The sequence below is a fragment of the Camelus bactrianus genome, chromosome 13 (assembly GCF_048773025.1).
Source record: "Camelus bactrianus isolate YW-2024 breed Bactrian camel chromosome 13, ASM4877302v1, whole genome shotgun sequence".
Lineage (NCBI taxonomy): Eukaryota > Metazoa > Chordata > Mammalia > Artiodactyla > Camelidae > Camelus > Camelus bactrianus.
Genome location: NC_133551.1, coordinates 47,785,685 through 47,809,683, shown reverse-complemented (window position 1 = coordinate 47,809,683; position 23,999 = coordinate 47,785,685).

The window sequence follows — 23,999 nt, the reverse complement described above, 5'->3', positions numbered from 1 at the left end:
ATTCTTTTATAGTATCTTCCACAAGTTTTATTGTTCTGCCTTTTACATGTAAGTATTCAGCTCTCAGTTTATTACTGCTCAATTCCAAATTCACCCTCCTTTGTCCTATTTGGTAATACTGGAGCTAGACCTGGTCAACTGTTGTCCGCATCAACTGACACAGTGCTAGGTCTTGCCAGAGAGGGCGCTAGAGGGACACTGCAAGAGGAAATTACTGTTTGGTTTGATGCCTTTCCTTCTCAATGGCCTGGATGCCAGTAAGTGGCTCCCCTGCCATCTGGTGGCTGCTCCCTGCATTTGCAATGCCCTTTTATTTGGACTTCTCTACTTACTCCTTTAAGTAGTTAATCCCCTTGTAACTAGTTAGTAATTTAAATTTTCCTGGTTTAAATGACTTGTGTGGTTTCTTTTGCCTGACTGGACCCTGACTGACGAGGATTTAATCTACCTAGAAAGGATTTTGTATGTGGTATGAGATAGGAGTTCAACTTCACTTTTTCTGTACAGAGAGCTGGTTGTCTGGGCATCATTTAGTGAAAAGACCATTTTCCTCACTGCTCTTCAGTGACAGCTCTGTCATATACCAACAGCCCACATGCGCTTGACTCTGTTTCTAGGATGAATGTTTTATCGCAATTTTCTATTTATCTGTGTCTGCACTAATGCCGCCATGTCTTAATGATCATATTTTATACTAAGTTTTGGTATCTAGTAAAGCATATATCCTTCTACCATTTTCATTTCCTTCAAAAGTATGTTAGGTTTTTATCAAATGCTTTTTTCTACTTTTTATGAGATGATCTTATATTTTCTTCTCTAATCTATGGTGACTCACATTGGTTGCTTTTTAAATGTTAAACTCTAAATCCGTTTTGCTGTTGCTGATTCTGCCTCATGGTGGTTTGCTTCCTCATGTGGCAGATTTTTTTTTTTTTTTTTTTTTTACTGTTTGCTCATATTTGGTTAAGTAATCTGTGAGCTTAAGATTATATAAATTTGAACCCCAGACTCATGAGAGGGCAAGTTCATAGTTAAAATTTCTCTGGGGAGGGTATTATTATTATTATTATTATTACTATTATTATTATTATTATTATGTTTCACTCAAGTCGCTTCAGAGACAGGTAAATTTTTCTTGTTACTGCTCTGCCTTGTGTAGGCCCAAGACTTACCTTTTGTTTCCCAGAGTGTCTATTTACCCCCAAAGCTATAAGTTCCTAGTGTTGGCATTTCCCCCAAAGACAGCCCAGCTCCGTGCTGGTGTATCACTCATCCCAGGAGTATGTGTCTCTTTTAGGCCTCTTGAGATTTTCCTTAGTGTCTTCAAGTCCTAACAAAGTGAACCTATATCTGTTGAAATTTATCCAGTATCAATATGTTTTTAAGCAGGAGGGCTTTTTCTAGGGAGCCATACTGCTGGTGGTAGAAGTCTTTTTGTTGTAATATCTTCTAGAATGTTCTTAGAGTAACATTACCAACTTATTCTAAAATGTTAAATACTTTTTCTTAATGGAGCTGGCGACACTTTATATTGTGGAACTTAATGTCCAAAGCCTTTCTGTTTCACTTATTTCTCTGAGATTCTATAATTTTGCTTAGGAGAGAGACTAGAGGTAGTGCATAACCAGGATAAATATCTCCATCATTACATTGGCAGGACCAGTTCCTTTGGTGCCAAAAGTAAGCTCATAGTGGGGAGGGTATAGCTCAAGAGGTAGAGTGCATGCTTAGGTTCAGTCAACTGAGGTTCAATCCCCAGTACCTCCATTAAAAAATAATTAAATAAAGTAAACCTAATTACCTCCCCTCAAAAGAAATTTAAAAAAAAAGAAAAAAAAAAAAAAGTAAGCTCACTTACCAAAGATGCAATAAGTCCTAAGAAATGATCACCAACAGTCTAATTGGGCAACTGAGCAATTGAATAGCAGAAGATTAAGATATAGAGGTGTCCTGAATTCAGGGAAATATAAGGATTAATACAGCATTCATTATAATGACATTGGCTACTGGCCACAGGAACTAATCCATTTTGAATGAAACATTAAAATTCTTTCATGGTCAGGGCTGTTTATGGAAAGAGTATAGAAGTATTGGAAATCACACTGGGCACAGGGTGCATTTGGAGGGTTTTATTGCTTCTAGTCCAGTAGAAATTGAAACAAGTTTTTTTTTTTTTTTTTTTTTTTTTTTTTTTTGCATCCCCAGGCTACAAAAACCTTCCTAGAGGAGGAACACTGGCAACATGAGTGTCCCATGAGGACTGATCCAACCTCTTGCAGATATAAAGTTTCTTTATGAACAGAAGGAATCATTTAAAGAGTTATATTTTTGTCTCTGGACTTTTGACACTCAAAAGTCATACAACAGTAATTTTGGAATTTTCCCCGAACTTTTGGATAGTCCTTTTTTCTCTGGAGTACATCCTTTTCACTTTGGAATGGCACGTTTTCTGAACCTCAAGAGCAAGATCCAAAACAAAATCGGCACATTTGGAAGGGACGGTGGGACCACCGCCACAGTGACTGCCTGGTGGAGCTGACCTCATCACTTGGTCTCTTGGCCAGAGGAGAGGGGATCAGTATACTCACTGTGTCTTTAAATATTTTGGGGACAGGGAGGTAATTCGATTGATTGAATTTTGAATGAATGTACTAGTGACTGAACCCAGGATCTCGTGCATACTAAGTATGCGCTCTACCACTGAACTACACCCTTCCCCTGAAAGGCAGATTTTTGTTTGTTTGTCTGTTTGTGGGGGAGATAATTAGGTTTCTTTCTTTCTTTCTTTTTAATGGAGGTACTAGGTATTGAACCCAGACCTCGTGCATGCTAAGAACATACTCTACCACTAAGCTATACTCTCCCACAAGGCTTTTTTTTTTTTTTTGGTTCAGTGAAGGAAGTGGGAATAGCTAAGTTGCTTTAAATTTTTTCCACATAGAAGAGAGGTTAGTGACAGAATTATTCTCTTTAAAGTTACAACCTCTTACATTTCTCACAAACTGGCCCTCTTCCAGCCTCCTTTGATAGGATAAGTATCTCTTGGCATGCAGAGAGCAAATAATGATCCAATACAAAATATCCACCAAGTTATTCTTAAGGTTAAAAGTCCATGAAATAGGTACAAGAAGCTGTGATGCCCTCAGGGCACACATCTCCTTAAGGCGGAAAGTCTGGGCCAGAGTACAAGGGTGCTAAGTACAAGCTGGGATGGTCCCCTCCAGTGAGGTTCAAGTGATGCTTCTTTCCTCTGATTAATCCTAATGTATATTCAATCTCCAGTTAGTAGATTATAGTTCAGTTTCTCCAGGGTGATTTTTAGGCTTCTTGTTACTGTGACTAGAAAGTTTCAACACACTTTAGTAATACTGTAAGAAAGTAGCAAAATGCCATTTAATACCTAAATATTTTCCAAGAGGATGTCCACAGGAAGAATAGCAGGAAGTTTCATGAGCTTACCCAGTCCTGTTGGCTATGGATATCATAGTCTTGAGAATTATGGGCAAGACAGCTAACAGTTTTGGTCTATGCATTTTGGTCAATTTACTTTTCAAAATCTCCCTTTGGCTGTCTACCATTCTGAACTAATCGTGGGTGATGTGAACAGTGAATGTATTAGCGTCGGTAGGCTTTACATATTTCGTTTATAATCTGACCTGAAACCTGAGGGCCCTGATCACTGTTGAAGGATAACGAATGTTGCCTAAACCTGGGAGTGAAGCTCTTTCTAAGTCTTTGATTAGTGGTGACTGTGTAAGCCTTTGCTCATTGCTAAGTTTCTCTCTGTTCTAAAAACATATGTGCATTACCAAGTTCACAATCAAATGAACAATCTTTCTTTGCCTGGGTAGAAAAAAATCTAAATATTTACAAATATCTTTGTGGTAGAGGATGAGCTACTGGTATTTATGGGAAGTGGGTGTGACTGTTTATTCATTCAGTGAATATTTATTGAGCACCTGCTATATGCCAGGCACTGTTCTAGACGCTGAGGATAAAATGGTGACTAAAGAAAGCAAAGATTCCTTCTCTCCCAGAGCTCACATTCTAGTGGGGAAGACAGAAAACAAACAAGGTATAGAAGTAAAAAAGTATATTATGTTAGTTAGTACTTAGTGCTATGAGAAAAATAAAGTGGGGAAAAGGGATAGAAAGTAGGTATGCAAGTGCAACCATTATGGAAAACAGTATGGAGAGTCCTCAAAAAACTAAAAATAGACATACCATGTGATCCAGCAATCCCACATCTGGGTGTAAATCCAGAGGGTACTCTAATTCGAAAGATACACGCACCCCAATGTTTATAGCAGCACTATATACAATAGCCAAAACATGGAAGCAACATAAATATCTATCAACAGATGACTAGATAAAGAAGTTGTGGTATATTTATACAATGGAATACTACTCAGCCATAAAAAATAATAAAATAATTCCATTTGCAGCAACATGGATGGACCTGGAGATCATCATTCAAAGTGAAGTAAGACAGAAAGAGAAAGAAAAATACCACATGATATCACTCATATGTAGAATCTAAAAAAAGAAAAAACAAGACATTAATTAACTCATCTTCAAAACAGAAACAGACTTGCAGACATAGAAAACATTCTTGTGGTTATGGGGTTTTTGGGTGGGGGAAAGGAGGTGGGAAGTGATAAATTTAGGAGTTCAAGATTTGCAAATATTAACTACCATATATAAAAATAGATAAAAACAAATTTCTTCTATATAGCACAGGGAACTATGTTCAGTATCTTGTAATAAACTTTAATGAAAAACAATATGAGGATGCTCCTGGAGAATGTCATTCTAAGTGAAGTAAGCCAGAAAGAGAAAGAAAAATACCATATGAGATCGCTCATATGTGGAATCTAAAAACAACAACAAAAAACAAAGCATAAATACAAAACAGAAAGAGGCTCATAGACATAGAACACAAACTTGTGGTTGCCAAGAGGGCGGAGGGTGGGAAGGGATAGACTGGGATTTCAAAATTGTAGAATAGATAAACAAGATTATACTGTATAGCACAGGGAAATATATACAAGATCTTATGGTAGCTCACAGAGAAAAAAATGTGACAATGAATATATATATGTTCATGTATAACTGAAAAATTGTGCTCTACACTGGAATTTGACACAACATTGTAAAATGATTATAAATCAATAAAAAAGGTTAAAAAAATGAAAACAAATATATGTATGTGTATGTATGACTGGGGCATTATGCTGTACACCAGAAATTGATACACTGTAACTGACTATATTAACAATAAAAAAAAAGAAAAACAGACGATATTGAAAAGATTCAAAACACAGAAAATAATAAGCAGAAATTCATAATTATATAAAAAAAGAAAGTACGTATGGGGCAGGTGGTAAGAGAATTGCAGTTTTAGACAGGGTGGCCAGGGCAAGGCTTCGCTGGGAAGGGGACCTTTGAATAAAGCCAGAAGGAAATAAAAGGAAGCCTCATGGATATCGGAGGGGATGGGCACTTCAAGATTATGAGTAGTAAATTCTGTACACCTCAGTTCCATTTGACAAGAGAGAAGCAGTCGGGGGCATTCTTGTTACAAGAAGTCTGGGAGATGAGGAGGAAGCCGTAAACGTTTCCCTGAGGCAGAAGGCTAAACAGGAGACGATGCTGTTCTGGAAGTGCAGTGAGGAAAAAGCTTTCAAGGAGGAGAGGGTGAGCGTGTCTGTCAAATGCTGCTGGCAGTGGAGTAAGATGAGGACAGAGAGTGGGCCAGCCCTGGGGGAGCAGCAGCGGGGATGACTGAGGTGGCTTCAGAGGGGAACAGATGAAGAGAAACTGGAGACGGTGAGCACAAAATCTGGAGGGATTTTGCTTTAAATGGGAGCAGAGAAACAGTCCCATGGAAGGGGAAATAGGTAGAGAAATCTTTGCCTTTTTGTTTTCTGTTTTGAGGGGTTGGGAGATCACACAGCATCTCTGAATGCTGGTGGCAATTATCCAGCAGAAAGAGACTGTCGTGCTAGAGGAGAGTTAAGGAGACTGCAGGAGCAAAGTGAGGGCACAGAGCCCAGGAGAGAAGGCAGAGGCCTGCGGAGAGATGTTGGTAGGCTGGCGGATTTGACAGCAGGAGCTGTGGAAGTTCTCTCCTGGTGGCCTCTATTTGTGAAATCAGAAGCAAGGTCATCAGCAGGCAGCGAGGATGGAACCTGTATGAAGAGGGAGGGAAGGATGTGAAATAATTAACTGAGAGAGTTAATGGACTAGAAAAATGTAGAATAATTGCTAGGAAGTGAAGTGCCCACTGGAGGTAAGTGGTCATGAATTTAAAGTAGTCCAGGCAACATTACTGCTTCTCTTCAGCCATATTCAGCAGCACTGGTACAGACATGGCGTAGCTGGAAGAACTGCATTTCGCCAAGGTTTAGGTGTTGCCCAGCAAGGAATACAAACTGAGATCTGGCCAAGGGAGTGGAGGGTGTTTGCCGCGGTCGATTTTGATTGATGATGGAATTTAAACTGGATGAGGAAGTGTCTTAGCACAGGCTGCCTTTCAAGGCACCACAGACTGAGTGACTTAAACTATAGACATTTATTTTCTCATCGTTCTGGAGGCTGGAAGGCCAAGATCAAGGTGCTGGCAGATGTGCTTTCTGATGAAGCCTCTCTTGTGGGTAGTTGTGTTCTTGCTGTGTCCTCACATGGCTCTTCTTTTGTTTGTAGACACACACACACACACAGATCTCTGGGGTCTCTTCCTCTTCTTATAAGGACACCAACCTTATGACCTCATTTAATCTTTTTTCTCTAAATTCTTTTTTTTTAAAGTTTTTTTGGGGGTAATTAGGTTTACTTATTTATTTTTTAATGGAGGTACTAGGGATTGAACCCAGCACCTTGTGCATGCTAAGCACACACTCTATCACTGAGCTGTACCCACCCCCAACCTCATTTAATCTTAATTATCTCCCTATAGGCCTGACCAATGGTGTCACTGACTGGATTTTCCAGAAGCGGAGGTTGAGATGGAATTTGAAGGACAAGAAGTTTCCTAGGGATTGACATTTGTGAAAAGAAAGAAGAGGAAGTAGGATTGGGCAGAGGAAGAACTTGAACTGTGATGCAGGTCCTACAAAGCCAGCAGGGAGCTCTGGAGCAAACAGTGCACATCAAACTGTTCGATGTCAGGCCAAAATAGCTGGGTCTTTAGGTCCCACAGCCCCCCTCAATCACCAGATATGGGTTGCACTGGGATGTGTCAGACCTTGGGCAGGCAGCTCTCTGCAGATGTGGCAGATAACTGAATAGCTGACAGCTGGAGGCTGTCTACCTAATGCACTTCCTGCAGCTGGAAAACAAGTTCTGCCTGATGAGGCATCTGGGTAGTTCATCATTATGTCTACTGCAAAGTGACTCATTTTATTTTGCATATATAAAGAACCCTTACAAATCAAAATGAACATCTAGGTGGCCAAGGCTGCCTAAATCTGAATCTCTTTACATTCCAAATAACAGTATAGTAAAGGGGTCAGCAAATGATGTCCTAGGGGCTGGGCAACTGTCTTTGTAAATAAAGATTTACTGGAACAGGGTTACACTCGTTCATTTAAGCATTGTCTTTATGGCTGCTGGCAAGCCTCAGTGGCAGGGTTGAGTAGCTGTGACGGAGATAGAGTGGCTTGCAAGCTTAAAATATTATCTGGACCTTTAAGAAAAAGTTTGCTGACTCTTGATATAGAATAAGAAAAAAATAAGACAAAACCTACACTCTCAGCATAACTCGATGACAGTGAGTGCCCTAAATTCAAATGACCTGTAAGTAGAACCAGATCCCAGTGAAATCTTTCACTATCCAACTGCAAATCTTTGTAGAGAGCGAGGGCAGCCCAGGAAAAACTGTAGATGAGAAGGGGGGCAGCTAACGGCAGGTCAAAGATTGATCTCAAATCACTATTAAGTGAAAAAATACCGAAAAAGAATCCTGGTAGATCAGCTCTGACCGCGGGAAGGGATATAGAAAGGCATTGCAGGACGAGGGAGGCAATCTCAGAAAAGTAATGTTTCTGGGAAATAGAATGCAAAAAAAGGAGAGGAGAGGCACCCTTTGGAGATTAGATGGTGAAAAGGAAAATGATAAAAAGAGGAAAATGTAGGGCCATGCAACCCAAAACAGAACCAAAAAAAAAAAAAAACAAAAACAACTGCAGAATAAAAAACTCCCATCACACACACACACGCATGAATCATCCATTCAAGTAGCTGTTTTCAAACTTGTTGGCCTCAGGACTTTGTTACACTCTTAAAACATGAACAGCCCACGTTCCTTTTATATGTGTAGGTTATTCTTACCACTATTTACTATATTTGATATTAAAACTGAGATTTTAAAAAATATTTTAGAAATTAATTTAAAAGCAATGATAATAAACTTATGCATGTTAACTAATATTTTAGTGAAAACAGCCATATTTTTCAAAACAAAAAAATTTCATGAGAAGAGTGGCATTATCTTACATTTTAAAAACTCTCTTTAATGTCTGGCTTAAGAGAAGATAGCTGATTCTCTTATTTGTATATCTGCATTCAATTTGTTGCAATATCACATTGTGTAGCTTCTAGAAAGCTCCACACACTAGTGAAAGAATCAGAGTGAAAGAAGCAAATAATATATTTATACTATTTTGAAAATAGTTTTGACTTTGTAGCTACCTGAAAGGTTCTGGGGGCCCTTAGGGGTCCCTGAGCCACACTTTGAGAACTGGTGCATACAAAAAATTCTACTTCACTACTCTGACAGAAGGGGGTACCATTGACCTAAGAATCTTAGAAACCACCCTCAATTCAAAACATGAGCAGGTGAAGATAGATTAAATTGACCAAAGTCTCTATAAGAAAATAAAAAATAAGAATCAAAATAGCTCAGATGGTGAACATTTCCACATCACTCACTCCTCACCCCTCAAATAAAAACAACCGTGAAGCGGGAGACAACTGCAACACGAGACACCAAACTGAATTAATTCTCATCAAACAAGAATTTGGGGATATGAAAAATCACTCTGAAATAGAAATACAAAAATTATGAACAGAAATGGACACGCAACCTTCCAAAAAATAAATGGAAAGAATTGATTGAACTCAGGAAAGTAGAGAAAAATCATTTCAGAATTGAAGACTAAATTATAAGGTGCTCAAGGGGGAATAAGCTCAAATGGAAATGTTATAAGAGGCATCGAAGAAAGAGGAAAAAACCAAAGATGAAAACAAAATAAAGAAAGAAGCATTGGAAAGAAAAACTCCTCTACCAAATTAGTTGAGGGACTGCAAATGAACCTGTGATAGACAGATTAAGACAGTCTAAAAAGGCTGGCAAATCTTTGTTCACATACACACAACCTCAGATGACACCAGCAAAGACTGGGAAAAGGAAGTCACGATGGATACTGAGATGACAACGTAGGTAACCAAATTGTTACATTAGTGGACACTCTAGGCCATAAAGATTTCAAATACCCCAAATACAATTAGAGGAGCTGTCCAGGCTGAGGTAGCTGAGATGTGGATACCAGCAGGAAAGGAGTTTGAAGATGAATCCTGACCTCCTGATTCATCCCTTAAAGAAACACAACTCCAGCTGCCCCCTATGAATCCGTTCAAGCCGCCATTCAGCAAAGACCTCAAATCCTCATCTCTAGTAGGGAAACTCCTACCACTAATGGATTTCCTGTGCTGTTACACCGCTAAGCTATAAATGAAGCTGTTGTTATTTAAAGATTGGTTAGTGTCTTTAAAAAAAAACTGATGATACCACAAAGAAAAAAACAACCACCTTGATTTGTTACAGCCAGATACATTGACACAGATATATAGTCTAAAGGGTTTTTTTTTAATTTGTTAGTTTTTCTTTTTAATTGCAGTAAAACACACGTAGAATTTACTGTCTTAATTATTTTTAAGTGTACAGTTCAGTAGTGTTAAGTATATTCATATTGTTACGCAACCAATCTCCAGAACTTTTTCTTCTTGCAAAACTGAAACTCTATACTCATTAAACAACAACGTCTCATTTCCCCTTCCTGCCCAGCCCCTGGCAACCACTATTCTACTTTCTGTCTCTATGGATTTGACTACTCTAGAAATCTCATAGATGTAGAATCATGTAGTATTTGTCTTTTTGTGACTGGTTTATTTCACTTACCATAATGTCCTCAAGTTTCACTCATATTATAGCATGTGTCAGACTTTCCTTCTTTTTAAACTTTAACTTTTCTCAGCTTTATTGAGATATAATGGACATACAGCACTGAATAAGTTTAAGATGAACAGCATAATGACTTGACATACATATACTGTGAAATGATTACCACAATAAGTTTAGTTAACATCCACACCACCTCATATAGTTACAAAATTTTTTTCCCTTGCGATGAGAGCTTTTAGGCTCTACTAGTAACCTTCAAATACGCCATACAGCATAGTCACCACATTGTACATTACATCCCCAGCACTCATTTATCCTATAACTAGAGGTCTGTACCTCTTGCCCACCTTCATTCAATTCCTCCACCCTTTTTCCTTCCTTTTTGAGGTTGAACAATAGTCCACTGCATGTATATACTACATTTTGTTTATCCCTTCACAGACTCAAAGATTTTGAGATATACAAAGTTTTTTTTTTTTAAGAGCTGAGGAGATTCAGGCTATTTTGGCGGCTCCTTAAACAGCTGCTGGGTGCGGTTGCTAAATAAAAGAATGAGAGGTCAGGATTTCTGCCAGTGCACCTAGACAGCCAGACGGTTTAATCTCTGCTTTCAAAAATTCTGTTTACTTAAGGTAAAGAAACAACATGCACTTGAGATTTTTCTTTTTTAATTAGAGGGAAAAGAAGCTGCAATAATTGCTAGAAATTATTAATGATTTAGAAAATTAAAAAATGCTAACTAATTTAAAAAAAGAGATAAGTGGGGAGGGCATAGCTCAGTGGTCACATATGTGCTTAGCATGCACGAGGTCCTGGGTTCAATCCCAGTACCTCCATTAAACATACATAAATAAATAAACCTAATTACCTCCCCGCAAAATGTAATAAAGTTTAAAAAAAAGTTTTTTTTTTTAAAAAAAAGAAAGTAGGACTTCTCTTTATGCTCAAAAAATGGATTTTCCCATGAAATTTTAGTAAGTGGAATTAACTTGCTGAGATTTATGGAAACTCTGCCAAATATGTATTAAAAGATATTGAATCAAAGTGAACAAAGCTCTGTTTCCAACCAAACTATAAATGGTTCCAGTTTTCTCTTTTGATTTGCAATGTTACTGCATACTTTTAAAGGAAACAACTAAAGTGGATTTAATTGTCAGTCAAAGTAAGAGAGCATTGACCTGTACCCTTTTGTTCAGGTAACTGTAGGAGAATTTTGGCTGGAGGTTTCAGTAAAGAGATTTGGTGCTGAGTGTAAGAGAGTCCCTCCTCCACATGTACATTAGCAAAAATTAATCTGAAGTCTGTGGAATTTGTTCCAATAATAACCAAGATAGAATTTCAGACGTGTAAATCCAACTAACAAAATATCTTTAGTGTGAGCATTCAAAGTATCAATCAATTTGATTCAGGACATTCACAAGTTATAAGAGAAAAATCCTACAACCATTTCAATAGACATAGAAAGAGCATTTGATAACATTTAATATCTTTTATGAAAACTCCTAACAAACTTAAGAATTGAATGACATTTCCTTAATCTGATAAAAGCTGTTTACAAAAACCCTGTGGCAAGCAACAAAGCTTTCTTTCTGAGATTGGATCAAGACATGAATGCCTGCAATCATTTCTATTCAATGTTGTCCTTGAGGTCATAGCCTGTGATGTATGAAAAGGAAAAAAATTAGAAGACATCATAATGGACATACTTTTACCTTTGTCTCCAAAGAACACTTTCGTTTTACTTGTTTACTTATGTGCTTTAATTAGCCCCTTTGAATTATAAGCCATGTTTTATTGTTTAGCCTAAGAGAAGATTTATTTAGTAATTCTTCTCAGATATGGAAGCACAGTCATAACTAACATATTGGCCAGACTAAGACTGCTGGTTAAATACATTTTATTCACCATTAAGTGATCTTTACCAACATTCTGGATTAGACAACAAATAATCCTTTTTGGATGTTTTGGTAAACTATATCCCTGTTTAAATGTTAAATTTTTATTTCTAAAGTTTAATTTTAAGATGTTAGAATGTTCAGTTTATGTATTTGAAATACAATAAACCAACCCTTTTTATAAAAAAAAATAAAGGATTGGGAAAGGAAGAAACAAAACTGACATTATTCGCAGATCCTATGATTATATGTATTTAAAAACTTTAAATAACCTAGAGATAAATGTAATCTAGCACAGTTGCTAGACATAAAGTCAACATTAAAAAAGTCAATTGTATTTCTACATTCCTCTAAGAAATCAAAATTGAAATTGAAAAAAATTCACAATGCCATAAAAAAAATGAAGTCAAAGGACTAAGTCTACCAAAATATGAGCAAGACCTCTTCAGGGAAAACAGTAAAATTTTAATGAGAGACATTATAGAAGATCTAAATAGATGGAAAGATATGTGTTTATGGATTGGAAGAGTAATGTATCTAGTTTCTCTAAATGGGTTTGTAAATTCAGTGCAAATCCCCCCAAAAATCCCAACATGACAAGAAAATTATAAAGTATTTGTGAGAATGTAAATGGATAAGAATTACCAAATTACCTCTTGGAACAAAATAAGACAGTAGGACCCATACTACTAGGGAGTAATATTTACTAAAAACCTGCGGTGATTTAGATAGTGTGGTATTCCCAATGTTCACTGCAGCATTATTTACAAGATAAGATATGGAAGCAACCTAAGTGTCCATCAACAGATAAATGGATAAAGAAGTTGTAGTGTGTGTGTGTATATATATATATATATATATATATATATATATAATGGAATACTACTCAACCATAAAAAAGAGTGAAAAATTTGCCCTTTGTAGCAACAAGGATGGACTTGGAGGGCATTATGCTCTGTGAAATAAGTCAGATAAAGAAAGACAAATACTGGAGGAGGAGATAGTTCAGGGGCAGAGTGACTGCCTAGCATGCAGGAGGTCCTGGGTTCAATCTCCAGTACCTCTACTTAAGCAATAAGTAAATAGACAAAGCTAATTACCTCCTCCTCTAAAAATAAATAAATAAGTAAATAAAATAAAAAGAAAGATAAATATTGTATGATATCACTTATATGTGGAATCTAAAAAATACAACAAACTAGTGAGTATAAAAAAAGGCAGACTCACAGATGCAGAGAACAAACTAGTCGTTACCAGTGGGGGGTGGGAAGGGGCAACATGGGACTGGGGAGTGGGAGGTACAAACTATTGGGTGTAAGACAGGCTACAAGGATGTATTGTACAACAGGGGGAATAGAGCTAATATTTTGTAATAATTGTAAATGGAGTGTAACCTTTAAAAGTTATATAAAAATTAAAAAAAATTTTTTAAAGATAGTGTGGTATTAGTGTAGAAACTGGCCAATGGAAAAGTATGGATTTGGACAGTGGGAGCCCATATCTACCCATTGTCCAAGAGGACTAGCCAGCCGTGGGCACCTCCTCTCATAGACTGCTGCCTTCCTTGGTAACGTTATTCTCTGAAGTATGGAGTCAGAGCCCCCTTCAAGAAGTATAGCAAGGGCGGAATAAGTGCCCATAATGAGAGCAGAGAGACTGTCTCAAGCTACAAGCATTTGGGGACATTCTCCTAGGAGATTTTGTAACTCAATTTATACGAGAAGCACATTCAGATAGAGTCAATATAGAACCTCCACCATCCATGATTGTACCTCATGAGAACATATCTTGTTCTGATAATTCTTAGTTCATACTGGGAAAAAAGTCACTCACATCTATACCTGGAGGAGAGAACAACTTCTTAGCTCAATCTGGTCTGATCGTCTCTTAGCCAGATCAATTCAATGACAATGGTTATAAAAAGATGTTGAAGGGGACTTTTCCTGTTATTCCAGGGGACCAAAGCTGAGGACAAAGTAGCATCAGCTATTCCAGTTATGAAGAGTTGGCCACCCCTTTGAAGACTTAGGTAATCCAGCTAGTTCTGCTACTTCCAACCACCATTCCAAAACCCCCTCTCCATGGAAGCAGAAAAAAAAGGAGGAGGGAGAGTGGGAATGAAGGGAGTTATCAGAGACATGAGCCTTTGTTCTAGGGGGAAGAGCTCTGGCTCTTCTTTCCGTGGGGGAGGAAGAGATTTCATACCCTTCTTCAAGAGAGGGTGGTCCAAAAGAATCATTTTTAGAGATACTGGAGATAATCAAAGGAGACTGGTAGTTTACGCCCATGCTGGACATGCAATGGACTTGGTCTGCCTTCTGCGTCTGGTTGAGCAGAAGGAAAGAAAACTGCATAGAGCTAGCGGGGTAGCAAGGGAGTGCTACCATGGAGCAGTCTGTACGCCTATGACTTGGAGTTGCCTGTAAGCCGATGGCTACCAGCTGAGTTTATGTGACTCTGCCAGTTCCCTACTCAAGAGTACTGGGTGAGGAGATCCTATCAACTGGAAGCTGTAGAGTGCACTGCTCCCATTCTGACTTCATATGAATCATCGCCTCCAACCTGATTCCACACTCTTCATGATTCCATTCTATTCTCATTTCCACACCCATTCCACCTCCACTCCTATCCCTACGTCCATATCCCTCTCCTCATCTCCATTCCCCTATCCCTACAGATCCATCTTCCCAGCTTCATTCCCATTCTCATCCATCTCCTTCTCTATCCCCTTCTTTATCCTCCAATTCTACCCCATCCCTATCTGGTCTCCATTCCATCCACATCTCCATCTTCATTTTTATCTCCAGTTCCACCCATCTTTATCACCAGCTCCTGCTTCTCCCAGGGTTCGCTCCTTTCCCATTCCAGTCCCTGTCTCTGGTGAATCTCAGTCTTCATTGCTATCTCCATCCTAGCTCCAGTGCACCCCATACTGATTTTATACATTTCCTTTCCATCCTCACTTCCTCCAAGGTGAAAATTGAGAAAGATTCATGAAAAAGCCTAGAAGTATGGAGGAATGTTGGGGTTATCAAGGTTGATGTTTCCTCCATACAAAATTTCCTCCCCAGATTCCAAGTGAGAAACTTCAAAAGAAACCATTCAAGTTAGAATTCAGATAGAACTTCTCCACTGTCCATGGTGAGTGTAGGTTGGGATAGGAAGTAGAAGGGAGTAGAAGGGAGGCAAGGCAGCCTGAGAGACACACAAAGACAAAGACACAAAGAGAGAAGTTAAGAAGTCAGAGGCCAGAAGAGGTAAAAGAGAAAGAAATGTATGGAGAACCAGATCTCAAGTCCAGTTTAATCTGAACCTCTTCTCCATTCCCTCCCCCTTTCCTTCCCAGGTCAGGTTTTGATACCAGGAATTCAGAGAAAGGAAAAGGTGTGGTCTGCTCTTTCCTTCAATCCTTTGTTCAGCATTGCCTTTTTATTCAAATGAATAAGAAAGGAGCTGGAATGGACTATTATCTCCGATGTTTCTGGCTGCAGAGATGATTGTGTTTAGGATGGAAACAGAAGTTGCGGGGGGAGCGATGGAGATGAGAACAGAGGTGGAACTGTAATGATGGTGATGAGCTGATGAATATGAGACTAGAGTTTTAAATCATATTGAATGACTAGAAAGCTAATGAGTCTGCTTAAGATACTAAGGTACTGGAAAGGGAAGGGTGACAAAACTGAGTTGAAGGCGGCGATTAGAGAATAACAGCAGCCTCCTGTTTGCACCCCAACTGAGTTTCAGACCGTTCAACAAGCCAGTTACCTGCTGTGTAGAGCCTCCTCCTTTTCCCAAGACCTTGCTGTGAGTTTTCCTGACCTTACCTACTGGTGAGCTTGGAGGCTTCCAAAGATAGATAAACCCATACTAAGGAAGCTTTGCTCAGAGATTCTGAAAGGTTTCTTCCCTTGTGTCAGAGCTGGGAATTAAGTAGCAGACGCTCTGACCGGTTACCTTCTGATAAGATTAGCAGAAGAACCTCAAGGGTTGTTTAAGCCATGTCTTTTCTTAACCCTTGGAGTGAATCCCAAGAGGCACTGGAATATTACTTTTGCTAACTCTGTTTCTCCCTCCTTTGTTTGTATTTCTGGTTATTGGTCAAGCCTGTTTGTCTGTGACTTGTCTAACTTGTCTTTTCGGCTGTGTTCCTTTCCATAGCTGGTCCACTGAGCCAGGTGGACTGCATTGCTGAGAGGGCAGTCTGTGTGCACAAGAGTTTACTTGTGCCAGGGTGATGAGTTTTCCTCATGGGTAGCCGCAATGGTCAGGAATCTAGTTTTATGTTTGACCATTGGTGATCTCTGCCAGGTGGATGGTGATGCGAGCTCTCTGTTGGATGAGAGATAACAGAGAATGTGGTTTGTTGGTTCTTTTTGTTTGTCTGATTGTTTATTTGTGATATCAAGTCACTTAAAATATTTAGTGCCCAAGGGAAAGGAGAGAAGGCCTTTGAGATCTGGACTGGTGAGTTTTTGTGATTCTGTGTCTACTCTGAGTAGTGACTAAAATTGTAAAACTGAAGCTGCGAACTCCAGGCAGTCTGGAGGCCTATAAACGAGTACAGCCTTTAATCTCATTGTGCTAGTGTGGAATACTTTCCTACTTCCTAAGGGTGTTAACAAATTAGATTATAAAGACTCAAAGGAGATTTGTTCTGATTGGTTTATAAAGACTGATAAGAGCTTACATAAATCCAATATTGCCCAAACTCCCAGAAAACAAAGAAGCTGAACTTCTAATACTGTAAATGGATAAAACAAAACAAAAACCACTTTCTCATAAAAACTACTAGCTCAGAAGCAATTTTATACAAATCCAAGTTTACCTAAGTTCATGTAATCAAGCAAGGTTTAATCCTTGGACAAGTCAGACTGATCTGAAACTTTGTCTTAAAAACAAACATGTTTCCCAGATTTTACCAGTGTAGAGTATCATACAAATATACATTTTAGTTTCTTTGATTTTTTTAAGTTTGCTTTTGTTTTCTCATGAAGAGAATAGCTGACGTGAGCATTCTAATACACAGCATACTCCTCTGACACTATTGCTCCTTGTATAGCCTCAATCACCTTTGTTGTAACTTTTACCAAAGTAATTAGCTTCTGCTTCAGGGAGAGAACAGGGAGGCAGGACACTGAGAACCATCTATCATGAACAAATATGTTATCAAAACTTTTAGGTTCCTGGACCCAATTCTGTGTGTGTGTGTAAAGACTCCCCTACAGCAACAAGTAATTCTCAGACACCAGCAAGGTGCCCTACAATTCAACTCAACGATCTACCTGGAGATAGCATCAGATCCCACAAGTTAACAGTTCAGACTTAACAACCCCCTGCCCTTCTCTAAGGGTTATTACCTGTGCTTCCCCTCCCTCCTTCACATCAACTGCCTAGGGGAGAGCAATCCTTTATTACTGAAACTGAAATCTAGTCTACAACTGACCGATTGGTAAGGGTAAGCCCGAGAAATTCTAAGAGAGGCAGTCCTCACTCTCCTGGGGGGCAGAGACAAGGCCAGTGGGTCAAGCTGCAGGAAGTAGGGGATGGCCAGGACGTGCGTGGTCAGGGGCTGGCTCTAGACTCGCTGCAGCATCTCTCAGCCTCGGGCCTGGCTGTGGGAGTCCCAGCTCCCGATGCTCCGAATCATGTGGAACAGCCACTGCCTCCCCTCCAAAGGTTTGCCTTTGTTTGACTTGCTATTACAACTAATTAGGGTCTAGATTCTCTGAAGTTACATGTTTTTCCTAGTACAGATGTAAATGATATCTGTACAGTAGAGGAGGTAACTCCAAAGCTTAGAGTTTTAATGTCCTGTAGGACATTAACTAGTTTCATCTTTGTCTTAGTCAGTTCAGGCTGCCAAAACAAAGTACCATAGACTAGGTGTCTTACAAGGAATGGAAATGTATTTTTCAGTTTTGAAGGTTGGAAGTCCAAGGTCAGGGTCAGGTTCTGGAGGGAGCCCTCTTCTGAGTAGCAGACTGCCATTTTCTCCTTATATCCTTACATGGGAGAAAGAGAGAGAGAGAAGTCTTTGGGGTTCCTTTCATAAGGACACTAGTCCTATTCATGAGGGTTCCAGCCTCATTACCTAATTATCTCCTAAGGACTCCACCTCCTATGACCATCACATTTCAATATACAAAGTTTGGGGAACACAAACATTCAGTCCATAAGCCTCTAATTTAGGAAACTTATTTAAGCATTTCCTTCCCATGTAATTATGTAAATCTCTGCTCTTTAAACATTTTTTGTTTTTTATTTTTTAATTTTTTTAAATTGAAGTATAGTCACTTTACAATGTTGTGTTAACTTCTGGTGTACAGCATAAGTGATATATATATGTACATATGTATAGTAATATTCTTTTTATATTCTTTTTCATTATAGGCTATAACAAGGTATTGAATATTGTTCCCTGTACTATACAGTAAGACCTTGTTGTTTATCTATTTTATGTATAGTAGTTAGTATCTGCAAATCCTGAACCACACTTTATCCCTCCGTGCTCCTTTTCCCCCTGGTAATCCTAAGTTTGTTTTCTATATCTGTGAGTCTGTTTCTATTTTATAAATATGTTAATTTGTGTCCTTTTTTTTTTTAGAATCCACATATATGTCATATCATAACTATTTTTCTTTCTTTCTGGCTTACTTCTCTTAGTATGACAATCTGTAGGTCCACCCATGTTGCTGCAAATGACATTATTGTATTCTTTTTATGGCTGAGTAGTATTCCATTATAATATACCACATCTTCTTTATTCAATTCTCTTTCAGTGGACGTTTAGGTTGCTTCCACGTCTTGGTTATTGTAAATAGTGCTGCTATGAACATTGGGATGCATGTATATTTCAAATTAGAGTTTCGTCCAGATATATGCCCAGGAATGGGATTGCTGGATCATATGGTAAGTATATTTTTAGTTTTTTAAGGGGTCTCCATATTGTTTTCCATAACGGCTGTACCAAACTGCATTCCCAACAACAGTGTAGGAGGGTTCCCTTTTCTCCACATCCTCTTCAGCATTTATTGGTTTAAATGCTCTTGAATCAGCTTTCCCCACCTTCTGAGTTAAACTTTAAAAAAAAATTCTATCTTGGGGAGGGGATAGCTCAGTGGTAGAGCATATGCTTAGCATGCACGAGGTCCTGGGTTCAATCCCCAGTACCTCACTAAAAAAAAAAAAAAAAAAAAATTAATAATAAACCTAATTACCTCCCCTACAAAAAATTAAAAGTTAAAAAAGAAAAAGAGAAAAAAATTCTATTTTGACAGGGTTAGTGTGAACCTGGGGTTGAGGGTTGATATGACATTATTGAGAAATTAAGATCTGTTCTATACTTATATAATTTGACAATTTGAGGGGTATAGCTCAACGGTAGAGCACATGTTTAATGTGCATGAAGTCCTCGGTTCAATCCCCAGTATCTCCACTAACTAACTAACTTAATAAATAAACCTAATTATCACCCCCCCAAAAAAAACCCAAAACAAAACCAAAATTTAACAATTCAGAAATCCCCTACAGTCTTTTTTCCTTTCTTGGGAAAAAACCATTTAAACATACAGAGAATAATATGATAATGATAACCAATGTATTTATCTCCCAGGTTTGTCAGATCTTAGCATTTACAATATTTGCCCCAGATTCCTTTAAAGAGAAAGAAACGTATCTTTGAAACACCTTAACTACTTTGTTGGATCTGCTTTCTCGCTTTCCTCCTTCCTGTCCCTTGTACCACTATCTTAAATTTGGTATTGATCATTCCCAGGAATTTTAAAAATCTTTATTATATAGATATGTATTTATAAAATATCTAGTATTATTTTGTGTGTTTTAAAACTATTTATAAATGTTATCCTATTGCATGAATTCCTTGTTTTCTTTGAGCTTACATTTTTATAAGTAAACTATTTGGGAATAATTTTAGATTCACAGAAGACTTGCAAGTGTCGTACAGAGAGTTAGTGTACACCCTTCTCTCAGCTTCCCATAATGTTAACATCAGACATAACTGGGGTCGTTTGTCAAAACCAAGAAACAAATACTGGGATACAATGCTAACTAATCTACAGACTTGATTTAGATTTCACCCATTTTTCCACTAATGTCCTTTTCCAGTTCTAGGATCCAATGCAGGAGACCATATTACATTTAGCAGACTGCATTTTTGAGATTTTTGATGAGACATGGCATTCTTATACATTCATTCTGACCGAAGATAGAATTCCACGGTTTGACTGTAACCAACGTATGTATTCTCCTATTGGTAGATATTTAGGTTGCTTCCAAATTTCCTTACTATTATAAACTGGTGTGGTCCTCATACCTTTGTCCTTATCTTCTTCACTGTATCAGGAAACAGAGAAAGAGCATCTATCTGTAAACTGTGATGAAGTCCCAACCTATAATCTTCAAAATCTGGCTCTGACTTTCTGTTCTAGCCTCATTTCACCCTCAGCCAAACTTTCAAGTTCACTGCTGACTTCTCCAGCTCTCTATTGTTTTCTAATTCTGCCCAGGGCTTTCCTGTTCCCCAGACCTGCTTTTTCTGTTATCAGTGAGGCCATCTTCCTCACCTCACCATCAGCCCCAACAGTATCTGTTGGAATGCTGTATGGATTAGAAGCAGAATGGGGTTAGTGAGTATGCTGTAAGAAATAATTGTTATTTAAACTGCTATTTCTTTTTTTAATGATCAGCGTGGATACGGAATAACACCACACAGAGATGTATGAAAGTAAAAGAGATGTATCATGCTCACAGGTTGTAGCAGAGGGAGGGAGGCAGGCCCACTACCCAGGGAGCTCCATGGAAGGTTTGCTAAGGGAGTTGGGTCAACAAAGCAGGTGGGGAGCAAAGAGAGGGTGAAGACGGTGGGCAAGTGCCTTTATGAGGGTCAGGGTGAAGTACACAGCTAAAGGCATGAGGGAATTTCATTGGTATGTTTGAATGTCACTGGGTCACAATCAGGGAAGGACAAGAAGGCGAACTTGCAGCAAGGACAGTCTTCTCATACTGGTGCACCTGACCTCCTGGGCAGAGGGCTCACAGACTGTGGGGGTGATTGAGGCAGCAGGAAAAAACATGACTTCCAATCTATGCCGGGTGATCTCATACATCCTAATGGCTTCAACTCTGAAATCTACACCTCCAGCCTAGACTTTGCTTCCAAGCTTCTAACACATATATCTAACTGCTTCCTGAACATCCCCCATTTGGCTTTGTCATAGGTAACCTCAAAGTCAACCTGTTCAAAAATTAATTCATCATCTGTAAACATGCCCTGAATCTGCTCCTCTTCCGGTGTTCCCTAAATCTTAGGGAATGGCATCAGCAACCTCTCAGAACTCCTGGTCAAGACCTAGGAGTTTCCTTTGATCCTCTTCTCTTCCACAGCATCAATCCAATGTAACACCAAGTTCTGTCTATTCTATTACCTTAGCATGGACACATTTGTCAGCTGCATTCACGTGTTATTCATTTTTGCGTCTGTCCAATGTCTTTTTATGCCAGGACCTGTCCTGGGTTCTGGGAAACAAAAATAAACCAGTGCTTCTCAAACTGTCTTGGTGAAGGATCATTTCTTTTCTTTTTTCTTTTTCCAATCAGTCAAGGATGGATTCTTTTGTAAAACATAATGGAGATCAATTACTAGAAAAAGAAAAAGGAAAAAAAGGACATAAAAAATACAAGCCCCAGTTTTTCATTATTAGATTCAATAAACAAAAATTACTTGCCAAATTGCTATAAAAGTTTCTAAATGTTTCTCTCGATTTCTATACCGTTCTCACCGCAGGCTGGTTAAGTCTGCAAACTGGTGTCATCCATGGAGCACTCACTGAGTATCACAGAGGAGAGAGAGGCAAACACAGAATGGGATGTGTAAATGTGGGCCTCAGAGTGGGAGGTGGGAAGGCAGAAAAGAAGAGGGGAAGGCACAAAAGAAGAATCTTAAGCAAATAAACAATAACCACATCATCAACAACAAAAGCAATTAGTTATCTGTGCCAAGATGTGGGTAACCCAAGGCAACGGGAGCACAGAGGAGGCACCTAACCCAGCCTGAGTATCAAGGGAAGTCTACCTTATAGGAGGGGCAAGGCAGGTAGGAGTTAGTCAGATTGGGGATGCTCTAATGAGGAACGGGAGGGATACTCGTGGTAGAGAAACAAGTTCCGGAGGCATTAGGCAGCATATGGCTTGGAGAATTACCTTTCCTGTGATTTGATGGACTGATTGTTTTCCTCTGAGCCTCAGCATCAGTTTCCACATGTATAAATGGATGTGATAATCTTCTTTGAATGATGAAAGAAGAGAAGCATGAAATGTGCCTGCAACGGTGCCTGGAGCTTGATACCATTGCTTTCTTGTGTATAAGGAATTCTCATAGGAATCAGAGCTTCCTCGGATGGTGGGGCGGAGTGGGTGGAGGGACAGCTCATTGACCCAGGACTGGAGTCCAGAATGACCCGGGCTCTGGGGGTGACAGGGAAAACAGGAGGCTATGCCTGCCTCTGAGTCATTCCCAGGCCTGAGGTGTGTTTCTCTAAGACAGTCAGCAGACTACGGGGTGTAGTTGTAGTTTGGGGCAGGAGGCAGCAACCCAGAGTAAGCGCCTCTTCCTCACAAGTCTCTGGTGTTCCAGATGTCCATGACAAAAATAAACTCTTAATTAAAAGGCTGAACGGTGGAGCTGGCTTTGTCCTGTTGTGCATGGCCCTGGGGTATTTGATGAAATAAAGATATTATTGGATCATTCATAAATCACAGAGCTAATCCTCTCAGCTGCTGGTTGCTAATAAAGAACGTAAGACTCAGGAAGATTAAATTACAGATTCCAAAATCTCAAAACCAGAGCGATGCAAAATAAACATGAAATTAATTAATACAAAATTTGATCGATGAAAATAATTTTATCTGATAGAGGAACGAGGTGTTACAAATTAATCTACTCTGCCAAATATGATTCATTCCACAAATATTTTCTAAGTGCCATGTTGGAAGAAACACTAGGTGTATGTATGGTAACTGGAAGAGATAACAAATGGGAGTCAGAGATGGCCCAGGAGGAGTTGATACCTGAGCAGGTGTTATTCATGGAAGCATTGCCACTATTTCTCAAGGCCTGCTCTCAGCCCCACCCCATGCTAGTGGCTGGAAACACTAAGATATGTAGGACTCCAGTTACCCTATCTGTTATTATAGAGAAAAGTCCCTGCTCTCACCAAAGGCCCTCTTGCCTATTTGTACCCTGGGTCCTGTCTTTTCTTCGCTTATCATTGGCACTCCTGTAATTCAGCCCTCTCTCTGCTCCAATAGCAGTTTCTCTTTGTTGGTGGATCCCCGTCAGCCTACTTAATCCTCCTTCCAACGACCACCTCATTTCTCTGCCCCCTTTCATAGCAAAACTTTGAAAGAGTTGTTGACGAGACAGGGTCTCAGTGTCTCCACCTCACCAGCACCTGTTGCCTTCTCACCCACTCTTATCAGGCTTCTGTTTCCTCTGTAACTGCTTTTGTCAAAGTCACCAATGACTTCCATCTCATCAAATCCAGTAGGCACTTACCTGGTTCCTATCTCAGTAACTTCTGATGCCGTTGAAAATTCCCTCTTTTAAATACATGCTTCTCTCAGCTTCTTGAAATATAATTTCCTGCCTTCTCCCCTACTTCTCTGGCTGCTCCTTCTGGGTCTCTTTGGATGATCTCACTGTTCTACTGGATCTTAAATGGAGAGGGTACACGGGTTCCAACCTGTTTTTCTCTGTCTCCTTAGTTGATATCATCCACTCTCGTGGCTTTCTATCCACCAACTCTATGTTGACAACACTTAAATTTACATTTACAGCCCTGACCTCTCCCTGAGCATATTTAATAGCCATCTCAAAATCAACATGTCTAAAATGGAATTCTTGT